Here is a 17,199-nt window from a genome sequence, read left to right as displayed (position 1 = left end):
GCCGAAGGATATCGGAGTAGGGGAGGGGTACTGGGAGACCCTAGTCGAAAAAGGAAGAAAATGGAGAAGGTTCGAAGAGCTCTGGGGCTAAGGGACCATTCTAATCGGGTTTCGGGTGCGGGCCTGCGGATCATTACCGAGACAGTGCTTACCGTTACGACCAAGGTGGAAGGCCCAAGCCCAAGCGTGATTCGGTCCAAATAGGTCTAGTAGTTTTAATAGTGGTTTGCATTTGAACCTTGAGTTTTGTAGTTTTTACAACTTTGCCCCTGAGATGGGCTATAAATAGCTACTATGTAACTACCTGGTAACAACTTTTGAGATCAATTCCAACTTATTCCTCTAATTGCTCTACCTCCCTATCTGTCTCTGTTTCTTTCTCTACACTCCGTCTTCTCCTCTTCTTCATTTCCGAACATCATCTCTGGCGAGCCATCTCCGGCGAGCTACCTCCAGCGATCGCTGAATTGTTCCACCCATGCCTACTCACAGACCGCTTCTGTACACCACGATTGGAGGCTCGTGGACCTTCACCGACGCCGTCGCACTCAGGATCTGAGCTCATCATCGAGGTTGCGCAAGGAGGGTACCCACAAGCTCCATCTCTCTCTAAGCATCGTTTCATCATTGTGGTTGCGTCTCAGGTGGAACCCTTGCATGTGTTACACATACCCATGCTCTCCAAGGTCCTCCATAACCCTTAGAAACCATTTTTGATGCATTCGGCCTTTCCGAAGCGTTCCGAACCAACCTTCGATCATGCATGAATGGTAAAAGTTTGGATTCATTTACGCGTCGAGGATTCATTTCCTCACACCATCTCTTCGTTCGGATTCTAAAGCTTCAAAAGAAATGGTAAAAATTTGGAAAACTCTCTTACTATATTAATTTTTCGCTCGCCAGGTGTTCATTGAAATCCGCAGTGACCCTTTTTGAGTCGTTGTTGTCCCGGACAACGTAGGATAGTATAGGATCATGCATGAATCGGTCGAACTTGATGTTTGAGGTCCGAAAATCCCTCAATTGGGATTTTATGGTGATCGACATGTAAAACAGTGAGTTATGTGTATAATATAGGTGATTTTTAGCTCTGTTTTTGCGAAACACGGATCAGCGATGGGCCCTAGGTGGTTTCAAGCACCCAAAATCGGCTAATTTTGGAAACCCTGTACGGCGGGTTTTGGCGATGTCGCATTCGGATCGCACCACTTACCATGCAGCTGTCCCAACACCCAAAAGTGAGTATTTTGGGACAGCGAGGATGGTCAAATTAATTTTGGAGTATTTCGAAATGCTTTGGGGCTAATCTGGATTCCAAAATGCCAAAATCGAGTGATTTCGAGCACGGTTTCATGTCGCGTAAGTTGATGCTATTTTTAGCAGTGTTGTAGCCTTATTGGCTGGTAGTAGAATGAGTTTTGACACCTCTAGTTATAACAAAAGGGTTGCGGGTAGTCTCGGTGCCGAAATGTGCATCTCGGGAGCCAAACAGGTGATTTTCGGGAGCTCGATTTTTCGTTATGGTGCATTACTGGTGCGACTGCCCCAATAGCATTAAATTGATGTGTTGGGACAGTGGGACAGGTAGGATAAGTGTGAGGCTCAATTCGGGACACCTCGTGAGTTGGGGTGGCATTCCGACGAGTCAGGGCAATAATCGGGCGACCTTTCGGTTACCATGGAATGGGATCCGGAAATCCGATTATTCGCCTGTTTGGATTCACATGGAATCAATAGCTTTTGTAATTAGCGGGTTTGAGAATTTTGGATGGGACTTTGCATAGGTTTGGACTACGAGTGGCATCAACATGGGGTCGACGACCCAGTTTTATTCTACGATAAAGGTAGGTACTTCGATCCGAAGCCGATTTAGCGATGCCTTCTCGGTGATTTCTTTTTTTCATATTCTCTTTGATTTGAGTAATATATACATGCTTATCTACTTAGCTTTTAAACCTCACTCGTTTTTTTGTTGTCTACTCTACGGCTTATTTTCATCTATAGTGTCATGATCTAGTTGTAGAGTAGCATTAATTATGATTAGTTGTCATAATTTTATTACGGTGGTTGGTGACATTCATATTCATTATACAGTGATATTGCATATCCGTTGCATGATGACTTTTCATATCTCGTACATGGTGACTTGATTATACAAACCTTATAGGTCAGTGACTAGTGGCATTCGTATTCATTACACATTGATATTGTATATCTGTTGCATGATAACTTTTCGTATCTCGTACATGATGACTTGATTATACAAACCTTATAGGTCAGTGATATGGTGACATTCGTATTCGTTACATAGTGATATTGTATATCCGTTACATGATAACTTTTCGTATTTCGTACATGGTGACTTGGCTATACAGACCTTATAGGTTAGTGACATAGTGACATTTTCTTCGGGAATAGTGGACCTGATTTACTCGAACATTTGTGGATTACTCTTTCGGCTAGTTGTCGTTGGTTGCCATTGAACATATTGCATCGATTGCCACAGCTCGTGAGCATCTTCACGTACACCAACGGTCTGATCCACTGCAAGAGGGTATTTTTTTTCCAAAAAGTGGTCGTACTTTTGACCCTTGAGCCCTACAAGGTGCCGTTAGGGTTATATGCCAGGGGGACGAGCAGCACATGGCTTAGCCTGAGGTCTTTAGACTAATATGACAGTTGATTTGGTTGTTAGTGTTATCCATCCAATTGATGCATTTGTGTATCATGTTATTATTTATAGTAGTAGATAGTTATGCATTGCATAGTAGTTGTAATTCTTTTTCAGTCATTATTGCTACTGTTCTAGTACATCTACTGATTATGCTTGTTGTCGATTTCTACTTTATTTTGTAGTAGCAATTACATTTGCATTATTGTTAGTTGTTATTGCATTGCTATTGTACCTAATTTATCTGTTCAATACTGTTGTTTATCTCTTTCATCTGCCGGTGAGTGCAGCTTGCCTTCGTCGGCTTGCGGTACCCATTGGGAGGGGGAGACGTGTTTACATGTTCTTACCCCCGACTATTTTTCAGGTGACACGAGCGGTGAGGGTTGGGACGTTGCGTGAGGACGATACTAGATAACCGTGTTCCAGATCTATCCGTTGTTGACATTCATTATCTTTCTACTGGATTAGTTTAGTTCACTACCTATTAATGTTTAAAAATATTGGATGTAGGTGAATTATCATTATCATATTGTTTGTGTTGTGTGGTTGTATATTTGGTTGACTTTGTGTTATGGTGCTACGCCATTCATGTACAGGGGAGACTCTGTCCATTCATACAGGGGATCCTTTGTCCATGTGACGGCTCTGTTTGCGTCCGCAGGATATTCTCAAAGGTGTTTTTTTTAAAAAAAAAAAAGAAAAGAAAAAAATCTACACGTTTTTCGCTAATTTTCCTAAGAATGATTTCCAAAAGAACCCCAGGGTGTGACAGTTAAAGGTAATTTGGTTTCTCCGAAGATTGTGGCATAGGGAGTCAAGTGTAATCGGGCTTCTCCCACAATGATTCTTTCGGAAGATCGCAACTTGATCTTAGTTTACACACTAAGTTCTAATAGTCTCTAAGATTACCCACTAAGTTCCTTCACAAGTTTACCTGTTCTTTAGTTTGAGTTCGCATAGTTTTCTATGCTTCATTATGTTTCACACCCTGTGTTTCTCTTAGGTTTCATGTTATTGCTATATCTCCTAAGTTCCAATGTTCACATAGTACCCTATTTGCATGTGAAGTATCGCTTCATTTTGACATGGCAAAGAGATAACAGCCTATTTTCTAGGTCAAATGCTCGTAAGTTCTCATGACCTCTCAAATCTAATTTTATGCAAACTAAACATGCTTTAGTGTACTCTTTATCCACAATAAATGTATGTAAATAATAGATCTTTTAAACAAAGTGAAGATCAAACACATTTCGGTGATATTCACCACCTATGTTTAGACCCTTCTTGGAGATGATTCTTGATCTCTTTAAAACTTCAAGAAACTCTAAAGAAAGAGTCCTAACCAAGTTAGAACCTCTAAATATCCTATTTCAAATAAAATTTCTAAAATAAACCCTAAAAACTCCAACTCACTTCTTCTCTAAATAAGAAAAATGTGGGTTGAGGTGGTCGCCCTCTCTCTCTTAGAGCTCCTTTCTAGTGCTCTTGACCTTCTCCAAGCTTAATTCCAAGAAGATGGATCGAGGATATCTACCAAAGAGGAAGAACCAGGGTTTTCTCTTTTCTACAAAGGAAAATAGAGAGAGTATGAGAGAGAGAAATGAGAATGGGAGGAGATTTGGCTAGAGATTTGGCTGTGACAAGGGTACTTATTGGAGTGGCACATTTGTACATAAACTTTCCAAATAGTAGTACTTACAACCAACACAAACTTGAAACTCGCAAAGTTGTGTACCGGTACATGAAGGGTAGTATCGATACATTTCTCGAGTGTACCGGTACTCAGTGGCAATTCTTTAAAACCTGTATGCTAGAATTCACTATTTTCTGTTATGTACCAGTACTCACCCGTTTCTTTTTTGAGAGATAGGTAGCAATACTCATCCGTTTCAGTATTAAAATTCAAAGTTTCACTACCAGTATTCAAGGGAATTCTGCAAAATTTGAGAGCTTTCCCAACCATCTCGCAGTTGAGTATCGGTACTCCACTCCAGTACTAATACTAATAGTAATATGTAATTTTATAGATTTTGTTCTTCAAAGTCCCTTTTTCGCACCGTTTTCATGCCGAAAATACTCCAACACTCCCGAAACACCGTTAAGATTATCTTAATGGTATCAATTACCATTTTTCACTAGAACTCTGCTATCGATAAAATTTCAATATATTACAAAAATAAATAAAATAAAAGACTAGACTGTAAAAATTAAAATTTTTGATGATTAGATGATAGTTTCCAAATGATCTGAAGTTTAGATTAGTTGCGCACAATTTTATGTTAAAATTTTGAATTGCTATTTAAAGAAAAAAGTCCTTAATTTAGTGAATTCCGTTAAAATTGGAAAAATATTTGTTGGAGCTTGGACTCCAAAGGGTGTTGTGTGAGCACCTGCCGCTATTACCCCCATTTGTGTCACGCCCCAAGACCGCCACTTTGGTCGGTTCGGGCACGCACATAGATTGCCTAACAGACTAAGCCTTTCCTATCTGCCCAAGGCATAAACAACACTATGTACATTGAATTTTACCCAAAAAAAAAAATAACATGAATTGCACGAGGGCAATTTCACAAGAGCAGCGAGAGATTGCTTAAATAATACAACTAAAACACTATAGCTTCACATACAATCAAACCACAATACATCCATTCTCATACATATCACACACATGCATTATTACAATGACATATACATTTTTCAACTCCCAAAGTGAAGCCTCTACAAGTTCTCTCATAATATAAAAGTACCTCTCTTCTATATAGGGTGAACTAGTACTTGGGAGTCTACTACCTAAGGCGCAATGCCTTGCCGCGATCCTCGACCACTCCACTTGTGCAAGGCTATGCAAAACAAGGGGACGAGAACTAAAAGGAGTTTCTAGTGGATTCGGCCGCCGACCCTGCCGACTTTTCTACTAGGTCTAATCAAGCATAAGTAGTAAGAAGGGATAAACAATAATATGCAACTGGAACAACCACTATGCCTCTACAATATGAAACTGGGTAAACAATGAATGCTACTATGCTCATGATTCTTACCAATTTTACCTTTTAACCCAATCATATCGGCTCACCCGGAGGTCGAGCCCACTCACAATACTAGGGCTCACGGGGACTATCACAACTCTAGGGTCGTCTGCTGGGGAGATAACTGCTCAACCCATACGTGACAACTCCGGAGCTCACAACTTGTAGTGTTGCGACCACCACAAGCCAAAGAGACAATGTGAGTACGATCCAGTCCTCTTATTCTGAGGACACCCTACTAACCAGGGTAGCAACATCAGGGAATTTGCCAATTCCTAGCATCCAACTCAGCACTATCAAATACAACTAGTCATAAGATGCCACCAAGTTCATGTCACCAATGTTCCGCAATGTTTTCTAAGTTCACATTCTAGTTCTTTGCATTTATAGGGTTTCCAATGTCCAATGACCCAATCCACATGTCCCCAACTATTGAGTTCTCAATCCAATTTGTCTAACCCTACTTTAGGAAGCATGCAAGGAATCTAAAAGCTCAAACACAATAATAACCCTAAACGACCAAAATGGCGACATAGATATAGAAAGAAATCCAACTATTTTGGATAGCACCACCCACCTAGATTCAATGTTAATTGCAGGGAAATCCAAGCAATTTAACTTCCGATGCTGATTCAACACTTTTCGCTGCTAACGAATGAAATTCCCCGATTCGGCTTGATTTTTTTGAATTGACCATCGAAACATCGCTACTCTTCGAATTGAAGCTACTAGGCATTCTTCTACAACCTTCAATTAGAGAATTACTAGATCAATTTAGATCAAAACCCTACACATCCAAAAGCCCCTTTCTAAACCCTAGAAACTCTTGTTTTTGCAAAATAACCAACAATCTTTGTGATTTATACAATATTCTTAGTTAGAATCATGTAGGGCTTCCAATTATCTCGTTTTCAGAGGATTTACCAAAAACCCTAACTCAAAACCCAAGATTCTCACCTTTGCCTCCGATGAGTTCAAGCTCATTTCGCTCCAAAAGCTTGACCTTCCTCCTCCGAAACCTTCTCGAGCTCGACCGACGGATTCTCGAGCGTCGGAGGCTAGATCTCTAGAGAGAGAAAGAGGGATGAATGAGAGTATGTGAAAGAGAGAGGGAGAGAGCAGTGTGCAAAAGGAGAGAAAACCCATCCAACATCCCTATATAAATGGTGTTGCGATAATTGCACAAAACCCCGTCCTCCAACCACCCATTCTACGTGTCCATGGTCCGGACCCTACAACTGGGTCTGGAACCCGAGAGTAATGCCTCTTTATTTTTTTTGTCTTCTCACAACCAGGGTCCGAACCCTACTATAGGGTTCAGAATCCTAGAGCAAAAATTGCCCAAACGCATTAAAATTTCATGTTTTGCTCTCCCGGGTCTCAAACTCTCTTCTAATTGCTTCAGGCCTTAGAAACATTACATGGACCTCTCCAAATCACCCCACATCGTACTTCAGCCGATTTAGTCAAAGTTCAATATAGCGCACTAGGGATTCGATATATTACAATTTGAGAAGGGCGCCCACCTTGCTAGTTAGGTGTTTTTTAAAAAAAATAGAGTTGGGCTGGAATACTATTAGTAGCAAACGAGTTTCATTGCCACTCATTTATTTTCGATGATGGAGCCTCCAATTCGATGATTGACATGTTGAATATGATCTATACAACTTGAAGTATGTAAAAACCAAATTTCAAATCTTTTCAACATCATTGACTTAATGATCAAAGGGTTTCAAAATTTATAATTTTAACAGTCCATATGAGATGTTTTCTTGTTTAACGGCGTGAAGATATCCAAGTCAATTTAATTTTGGTTGCAAAATTCTTTAAACTATTTCAAACAAGATCTATACTCTTGATCTTGATTACAATACTCGTATCATCACTTTTTAAAGGATTGTTATTTTCAGTCGTTCATTTGTGTGTCCACTTGATGGACAAGACAACCATATCAGAAACATATGAAATTTGGTTTGTAGATGCTTTAAGCGGCATAAATTAATTTTAATGGTGCCTATTGTCAATTTGAAGGCTCCATCATAAAAAATAAATAAATAAATAGATGGCAATGAAGCTCGTTTGCAACTTATATATATATATATATATATATATATATATAGAGAGAGAGAGAGAGAGAGAGAGAGAGAGAGAGAGAGAGAGAGAGAGAGCAGAGCTGCAGTGCTTCAAGAGCACGGAGGCCTCCGTGCTCCTTAGCCGTTTTCAATGATGAAATTTTCGAATCAACGATGAGCTCCGTTAGACTTGATCTAGCGTATTTGAAGTTTCTATAAAATAATTTTTGCGATTTTTAGATATCATTTACCTAGCAATTGAAAGGATTCAAAATATTCAAATCAGATGAAATTTTGATATAAAATTCTTTATACTATTTACAACAAGATCAATATTTCTGATCGAAAATTTTAATGCTATATCACCACTTTGTATAGAATTTTTATTTTCAGCCGTTCAAAATTATTGATTTTGAATCCTTTCGATTGCTAGGTAAATGATATCGAAAAATCGTAAAAATTATTTTCTAGAAACTTCAAATACACTAGATCAAGTCTAACGGAGCTGATCGTCGATTTGAAAATTTCATCATCGAAAACGGCTCAGGAACACGGAGGCCTCCCTGTTCCTGAGAGCACAGCAGCCCTGCTCTCTCTCTCTCTCTCTCTCTCTCTCTCTCTCTATATATATATATAGAGAGAGAGAGAGAGAGAGAGAGAGATCAAGTGTAGCGGAGCCGATCGTCGATTCGAGAGTCCCATCATCGAAAACGGCTCAAGAGCATGAAGGGCTTTGTGCTCCTAAGAGCACAGCAGCCCTGCTCTATATATATACAGCTAGTCTCTTATACTATCTATAGTACTGGGGCTCCGTTACTATAGTCTCGTTTTCGATCTTAGGGTGTTCAAATCAACGATCCACGCCGTTAAAACTGATCTAGGGTATTTAAAGTTTTTAGAAATAAAATTTTATATTTTTTCGACATAGTTTACTTTATGATCAAACCATTTCAAAATTGTCAATTTTCAATGGCTACTATGGCGAGTTTGGAGTTTAACGGTATAGAAGAATCTAAATTTCTTCAAATTTTGATATAAAATGCTTTAAACTATCTAGATTAAGGTTAACATTCTTGATCTTGAATTTAAAAGTCCTATGCTCACATTTTAAAGATTATTCAATTTTCACCGTCCATTTTGACATAATTTATTTACTAAGTAAACGATGTCGAAAAAAACTAAAAGTTTATTCCTAAGAACTTTATATGCCCTAGATCATATTTAACGGTGTGGATCGTTAATTTGAACACCCTAAGATCGAAAACAAGACTATAATACCGGAGCCCCGGTACAATAGATAGTATAGTAGCCTAATTCTATATATATATATATATAGAGTGAGGCTACTATGCTATCGGAAGCACGGAGCCTTCCGTGCTTCCAGCTTGTTTTCGATGTTGCGACTTTCGAATCGTCGATCGGCTCCGTTAAACTTGATCTAGAGTATTTGAAGTACCTAGAAAATAATTTATGATTTTACGATTTCATTTGCCAACGCTGACGCAAGGGCTTCAAAATCAAAAATTTCAATGGTCGTCGTGAGCCGTTTGCATTTAACAGCGGTGTTTATGTGAACATACTCCAAATCACGTGAAATGTTGATTAAAAATTCTTTATACTATAATAATAACAAGATGAATATCTTTTGATTTTTAAAATTTTAATGTCAATTATCCACATTTTGTAAAGATTTGTTTGATTTTGAGCCATTGCACAAAAAGTGATCCAGCAATGATATCGAAAAAATAATAAAATTTATTTTCTAGTTACTTCCAAATACTCATAGATCAAATTTAATGACGAAACGATCGACGATTCGAAAGTCCAACATCGAAAACGAGTGAAAGCACGTAAGGCTCCGTGCTTCGTATAGCAAATAGTAGCCTCATCTAATATTATATATAGATATATATAGAGAGAGAGAGAGAGAGAGAGAGAGAAGAGAGATGAGAGGAGAGAGAGAGGAATGCGGCTATTATACTACGGTAGCCACGGAGCCTCCCGTGCTACAAGTTGTTTCGATGATGCGGCTTCCCAAATTGACGATCGGACTCCGTTAGACTTGATCTATCACTATTAAAAGTAATTTGAAAACTAAAATTTCATAATTTTTCATATCATTTACTAATCAAAACAAATAGTCTCAAAATTAAACGCTGAAATAAAATCTCATAAAAAAATATGAAATGACATAAAGATTTAAATATCAAGGACGAATTACTGAATCTTACTCTAAATAGTTGAAAAGAATTTTCTATAAAATTTTCATACCGATTTGGATGTTGTTTACCACCGTCAATACTCAGCAAAACACGCCAACATCGGCCATTAAAATGGTCAATTTTGAGATCGTTATGATCACTAGTCAAAGTCATGTCGGAAAAATTATAATTTAGTTTCCAAATACTTTTTATAAGTATAGATCAGTCTAACGGAGCGATCGTTCGATTTGGAAGCGCATCATTGAAAAACAATCGGTAGCAGGGAGGCCCGTGCTCGATAATATACGTCTGTTCTATATATATATACTATATATTATTATATATATATATATATATATATAATATATACATATTCATATATATATATATATAAGGCAGGCAGGGGGGATCAAGTGAGATTCCCCATATCATATTATTATAAGACAACAAAGACAATGAGGCGGAGACTGCAATGCATTATATTGAGGGCATAACAAGCATATATGATTTAATGGTATAGCATGGTGAGAAGATTATTAAGAATTTTTTTTAGCGCCACTATATAGCAATGAATAGAATTCCAACGACGAAACAAACGGACAAATTAAAATTGACCACCGCAGAGCTAAAATAGGACCTAAGACTTACCACAAATAACTAGTTGCTATAAAATAAGGTTAAGATGAATTAAACGAAGCGGATAGCGTTAGTACAGACAATGAGGCGGGACTGCATGCATTATATGAGGCATACAAAGCATATATATTAAGGTATAGCATGGTGAGAAATATTAAGAAATTTTTTTAACCACTATATAGCAATGCATAGATTCCAACGACCGAACAACGAGAACTAAAATTTGACACGGCAGAGCTTAAAATAGGGACCTAGACCTTCCACAAATAACTAGTTGTCGTATAAAAAGGTTCAAATGAAATAAACGAAGCGGATAGCGTGTGTGTGAGAGCAGGCCTTCGAAAGAAACAAAAAAAAAAAAAAAAAAAAAAAAAAAAAAGGGCACCAAACAACTGCATTTTTTAACTTGCAGCAACTGCAGGCAGATAATTGGGCATATTTAGAACTATAAGGAAGATACAGAAATTCCGACACAATTTCTGTATGTTTTCAAAAGCAAGGCCGAAATACTGATTTGCTATATTTTTTCAACACCAAAAATAGTAGTAAAATAGAAATACTACCAAGAAAAGAAAATCTCAAAAAATCAGCAGATATAAGAAACAAATTATTTGGCTCAGATTTGTTAAACATCATAGGGTATTCTGGTGGCAACTGGTTGCTTGTCAAGCAAGCAATCCGAATATTGCCAAGCTCAGATACAGATCCGAATAAATTAGCCACAAATTTTACAACTGCGACGAAGTGTCACCCTATCTGAGGTATAGCTTAAAATAGCCACGACTTTTACAATTGCGACAAAATGTCGCCCTATTGGAGGTATGCTATCATCACAGCCCCACAAAAAAAAAAAAAACATTCAAATAAATTTTTTAAAAAAAGATAAACAATCCATTTCAAGAACAAAGGAACCTAAAAATACCTCATAGATTAAAACAAACCGCTAAATAGCATAATACAAATATATTGTTTTAAAATAATAAAGTTTAAACAATCCTGAAAGATATTGGAAAAAAGAAGTTTTTCCTTACCAAAGAAAATATAAAGTGGCGCAAATATTCACTGAAAAAAAAAACCTAATTTTAACTTGCCCAAAAAAATGAAATAAAAAACAAATAATTCTCACACAGGCACATTGTCACGCCCCGAGGTCCCTTTAGGTTAAAAACACTGCGGAAATTTTTTTTTTCTTTTTCGAAAACCTAACCCCAGGGAATGCCAAATCCGCCACAAATACAGGAAATCCACTGTTCACACGGACAGAGTCTCCCCTGTATTTGCACGGCGTCGCACAAGTACAAGAAGTAACCCAAGTACAACCACAACCAAATGAATATAGAAACGACTATGCAATCATTCATTCACCATTCACATCACAGTTATACATTCAATATTTAAACATAAATCCACAGAAAATCCTTTGAAAACTGTTTCCTACACGGAAACCTTATTCTTTAAAAACGTTACCACGGGGGGTAGAAAATCTTTTAATTATGAAAACCACGAATCCTTTTTATTACATTCATAAAGCCAAATCAAAATATGATAGTTAACTGAAATACCCAAAAACTGAACCATATAAACTATCTAAGCTATATCAACAGGATAGTAAGGGTAGAAACTAAACCGAATAACCTGGGTTGAAAGCTCTATAGACCGCTACGTACGTATCTCACGTCTCGTCTCAACCCTCACCGCCCGCGATACCTGAAAAATAGTGGGGGAGGTGAGAACATGTAAACATGTCTCCCCTCCCAGTAGGTACCGCAAGCCGATGAAGGCGAGGAGTATTCACCGGATCAGGAAGAGCTAAACAACAGTACGGATCAGTAGAAAATACAGTAGCAATAATAATAAATGAAAGAGACATGTATATGAAAGAAAGTACAACTTCCTCTACTGTAATGAACAACTGAATGTATACATGTAATAAGACTATAGTAGCAAGACAATGTAATGAAAGAACTGAAGATATACAAGCGACAACTGCTACTATAGTTATATGCATCAACCAGACGATAAGTCCAAATATACCCAATCTGATACTGCTATATTGGTCCGCAGACCTCAAGCATTGCCTGTCACAGAGCAGACACTGAGAGCTTATTCATGAGTCACCGACAACCTATCCGGATACGTACACCTCTTGTTAGTGGCCAAACCAACCTGTTGTCTAGAATACACAGTGCTGTGACTAAATCATGCTGATATGCTCAAACGAAATCCGGCTAAAGCCGGTGCCTAGGCCGAAGCCAGAAACAAGGGCGTACAACGCCAAACCACGATCAACCAGATCGAAACACATGACAAGAGAGTCGATGTGTTGCCTGGACCCAAGGTCCACAGAGTCCAACTGACCAACAAGGTCCCTGATACGAAGTATGAGAACCGACCAACCAGGTCAACAGATACGGAATGCAACAACCAACCAACTAGATCAATACATACGGAATGCAACCGACCAACTAAGTCAACAGATACTGAATGCAACAATAGACCAACTAGGTCAACAGATACGGAATGCAACAACAGACCAACTAGGTCAACAGATACGCATATAGATAGAACTGCTCTACTCCTACTCGGGATACTAAGCATGCAAACAACGAGTAGTGTATAACGAATAAACAAGAGTGCAAGGCTCAATATACTATGCGATAGTAACAACAGAAGAGTAAGGGTAAGAAATCATCACCAAGCGTGCGCCACTGTACCGACGTCGGATCGAAGTACCCACCTGTAAGGATGTCGCGTCTGTCTCCTGACTGCAAAAGAATGTCGACAGGACCTATAAAGGGTCCACCGGGTTAGTATCTAACCCACAACTAATAACCACAGTATCCACAACCCCGCAAACAATTTCACGAAGATCGGTTTCCCAATACTGATTACCGTAGCTCGCCGGAAGTCCCGAAAACCACACCGGGACGTCGTCGGGACCCACTTAGTGTCCCGAAACTCACCGACTCGGGTCACAAGTCACCTGCTACCCCAAAACACTCAGATTTGTATGTTTTGGTAGCAAACACAAGATAACACCACTACACAATTATCGCCGGATAATTGTACGAATCTGGGTTCCCGAAAGTTCTATTTCGACACCGGAACCCACCGTCGCTCACCCATCATCACCGAACCCACAAAATGATGACGGTGACCAGCCAACAAGGCTCAGCAATAACTAACAAAGCAACTAAACGACGTCGGAAGAAATCTGAATCGAAATCGCGTTCTTTCGGCGAATTTCGTCGAAAAACGCACCGAAATCGACTTTTCGATTTCCGCGAGAGTTAACGGATCATGGACAATCAATCCAGAGGTTACCACACACACACGTGCACTGCCCACAGTAACCACATGATGCACAAATGCATAAAAGCCTCTCAATTTACATAAAATCCTATCATTTTATATAAATTGAGCGATCAAGTGGCTCGTTCACGCAAACCGAGGACTTCCAAGGTCCGCGGAGACACGTACAGCTTGGTCTCGATGTACCGGAGGCCGTGCTCACGATCCAGAGCACAACGGCTCACTGTGGGAAGCTCGGGAGCAACCCGAAGGTTCAGCAAAAAGCGCGCAGCCACGGAGAAACGCGCCGAACAGGACTAACCGGACACTGCTGATCCAAGGTAAGGTGAGCACTGTGATCAGCACTGACCAGCGATCACCGTGCTCACCTCCGGAGGCATCGGAACAACCTCGGATCGCCGAAAAAGCACGCACAAATACAGAACAGCAGCCAAAAAGGCTCAACAGGGTCAACATCGCCGAAACAGCGAAACGGGGCCTTCCCGACAGAAACCAAGGTGAGCACGATGATCAGCAACTTACTACAATCACCATGCTCCCTTCCGAAGAGATCGGGGAGCCTCGGATCGCTCAGAACAACAAACAACCCACAAACAGCCCTATTTCGGGCTTGGCCGGAGCAAGTTTGCTCCGGCCGGCTTCCGGCGGCACGGCGGCGCGCGCGGGGGCCAGGTATGGGTGCGGGGGAGGGAAGGAGCATGGTGCTCACCTCAGGTGGTGACTGGAAGCGGCGGCGGCAGCGGTGGAACAACCCAAATTCGCACGAGCTAGAGCACGGTTCCAAAGGTTGCTGTAGTCACGGCGGTGGCCGGGGCAGGTCGGGAGCGTCGGCGGCGGGTCCCCAGAGGCCGGAGGGGTTGCCACGGGGTGGCCCAAGATGGCGGCGGCCCGGAGCAAAGGCCGCACACAGGCCTCGGCCTGGGCTTGGGCTGAGGCGGCCGCGCGCAGCAGGGCCAGCAACGACGGCGCTCGGCGACGGCGGCGGTTGACGGGGGAGGTTGCCGAGGCTCCGGGGAAGGCTACTGAAGGGGTTACAGGCGGCGGCGGCGCACGGGGAGGGAGCTGGGGCTACCTCGGCCAGAGCTCGGCCAAGCAGGCTGCAAGGAGCAGCGGCGCGAGAAGGCGGCGGCGGTCGGCGGGGAGGCTCGCCGGGGGACAGGGGTAACACCGGCAAGGGCCTGGAGGAAAGGCAGCCTCGGCCTGGCTCCAACCAGAGAGAGGGAGAGAGAGAGAGAGAGATGGAGAGAGAGGAAGAAGATGGCTCCGGCGGCGGCTGGCCGGCCGGGGCTCAGTCGGTGGCGGCCTGGGCGTGCGCAGCAAGGTAAGGAAGAGGGATGGAGGTGGCAGGGGGCGGCTAGGGCAGCAGGGTAGGGTTTCCAAGGTGAAACCCTAGAACAAGCTTATATACAAAGGTGCAACTTTGCAAATAAGTCCGCCAAAACTTAGACTTATGAACTAAGTCCTCCACAGCACGTGTAAAACACGCGAATATCCCTCCACGTGCGATCTCACGCGAAACGCTACATAAAATGTCGCGACTTTTGCGAAATTACTGGTTCTGCCTTACGCACGACCCATCCTCAGGTCAACGACACTTCCGCAGGATCCGGCCGCAGATTCTGCGACATAGATCGCACTAAGTGGCATTCAGTCACCGATGGAGACAAAAAAGCTACGATTTCGTTTCACACCCGATCGACCATGGATCAACGACAAAGTCCAAACTCTTCTCAGCCAACAGAGGAAACAACACGAAAAATACAATATATACAATTCATGTAATTTTTGGATTTCTCGAATCCGTGCGTCAAAGCTCAAAAATCCGTCAGCGCCACTCTAGTTCCAGAAAAGTTGAACCGGTTGAAACGAGCTATTGGAGACCGCTTATGAACGGAGTCCGATAACGAGCCCCAAAAAAATGCCTCAACTTCCACCTGGGCTTCTACCGGAAAATCGCGATTACTATTTCACTGTTAAGTGAAACTTGGAAATCGCGTAGAATTCCGTTTAAGCAATCATTTTGTGCCCAAAACTTGAACGAGTGCTTTTGTAATTAAGTATTACAACACACACCAAATATCAGTCAAACTGAGAGTTTAGCTACACTGCAAAGTCTACAGTCTTACAGAATCTTGTGTGCAGAAACTGATAAAATAGAATCTCTGCTATGGGTTTGAAGCAGCACCGAGGTCAGTGGATAAGCGGTTTGACAAGGTTTATATCCGGAGACATGTTATAGCAGTAGTTTATATCTAATAATCTGTGTTTAATATCGGAGGTTTGAAGATGGTTCGTTGTATTCGCTTCGTCGCTGCTTCATCGCTACCCGCCCCGGTCGCTTAAAACTATTTTACGGAATGAAGTAAAAACAGTTGGTCAACTAATTGCCGTACATTTACGCGACGGACCAAGATTGTCACTGTAAATGCACTTAAAGCGACAAAATAATGGGTCACATTGTGACCCGTAATTGTTAGCTAAATCTAACAATCTGGATAATATTTTTGCGTTGCTCTAAATAATAACCGTAATTGCAACAGACATCTAGTCGTACGCTAAACGTCAATAATTTTTTAATAATTTTATTTTATTATTTTCATGATAGTATAGCGACGAGAATAATTATGTCGCAAATTCAATAACAGGTAATTAATTCAACAAATATTTTGAAGACGCAATAATATGGTCGCATATTATCTATCAATATATACCAGCAATCATATATTAGCGACAAATAGTTTTGGTCGCAGTTCAACAATCAATCTATTAGCAATATCATTCAAATTCATTATTTATATGACAGATTTTTTAAATTCCAACAATTCAAATTATCAGCCATGTATCATATATAAATAACAAACAACCAAAATATATTCTAATTCAAAGTATCTTGAAAATCCAAACAAACAAAATATATCCAACAAGAATCTCCTAGAATAGTTAAAGTATTCAAATCTCAATTAATCATTCTAAATATATGGTCACTAATATTTTCAAACAAAACAACCAAACCTCTACTTTTAAAAATTGTTTAGTTGGCTTGCTCTGATGTATCTACTCCGCATATTTTTGCACAAAAGTAAAAAAACTTTTTAATGATGGAGATTAATAAAGTTTTAACCTAATTAATTATACTTTATATAAAGTAATCCATTATAGAATTTCAAAAAAAACTAAAATGATAAGAAAGATAGATAAGATAAATTATATATTAGTTCATTGAATTTTGTTATGTTTTGTAAGCAAAAAATAAGTAATTTCATTGAAATTCTTTTATT

Source organism: Ananas comosus, linkage group 9, assembly GCF_001540865.1.
Source record: "Ananas comosus cultivar F153 linkage group 9, ASM154086v1, whole genome shotgun sequence".
NCBI classification, from domain to species: domain Eukaryota; kingdom Viridiplantae; phylum Streptophyta; class Magnoliopsida; order Poales; family Bromeliaceae; genus Ananas; species Ananas comosus.
The sequence above is the reverse complement of the archived record's forward strand: the minus strand, read 5'-3'. Positions refer to the sequence as shown.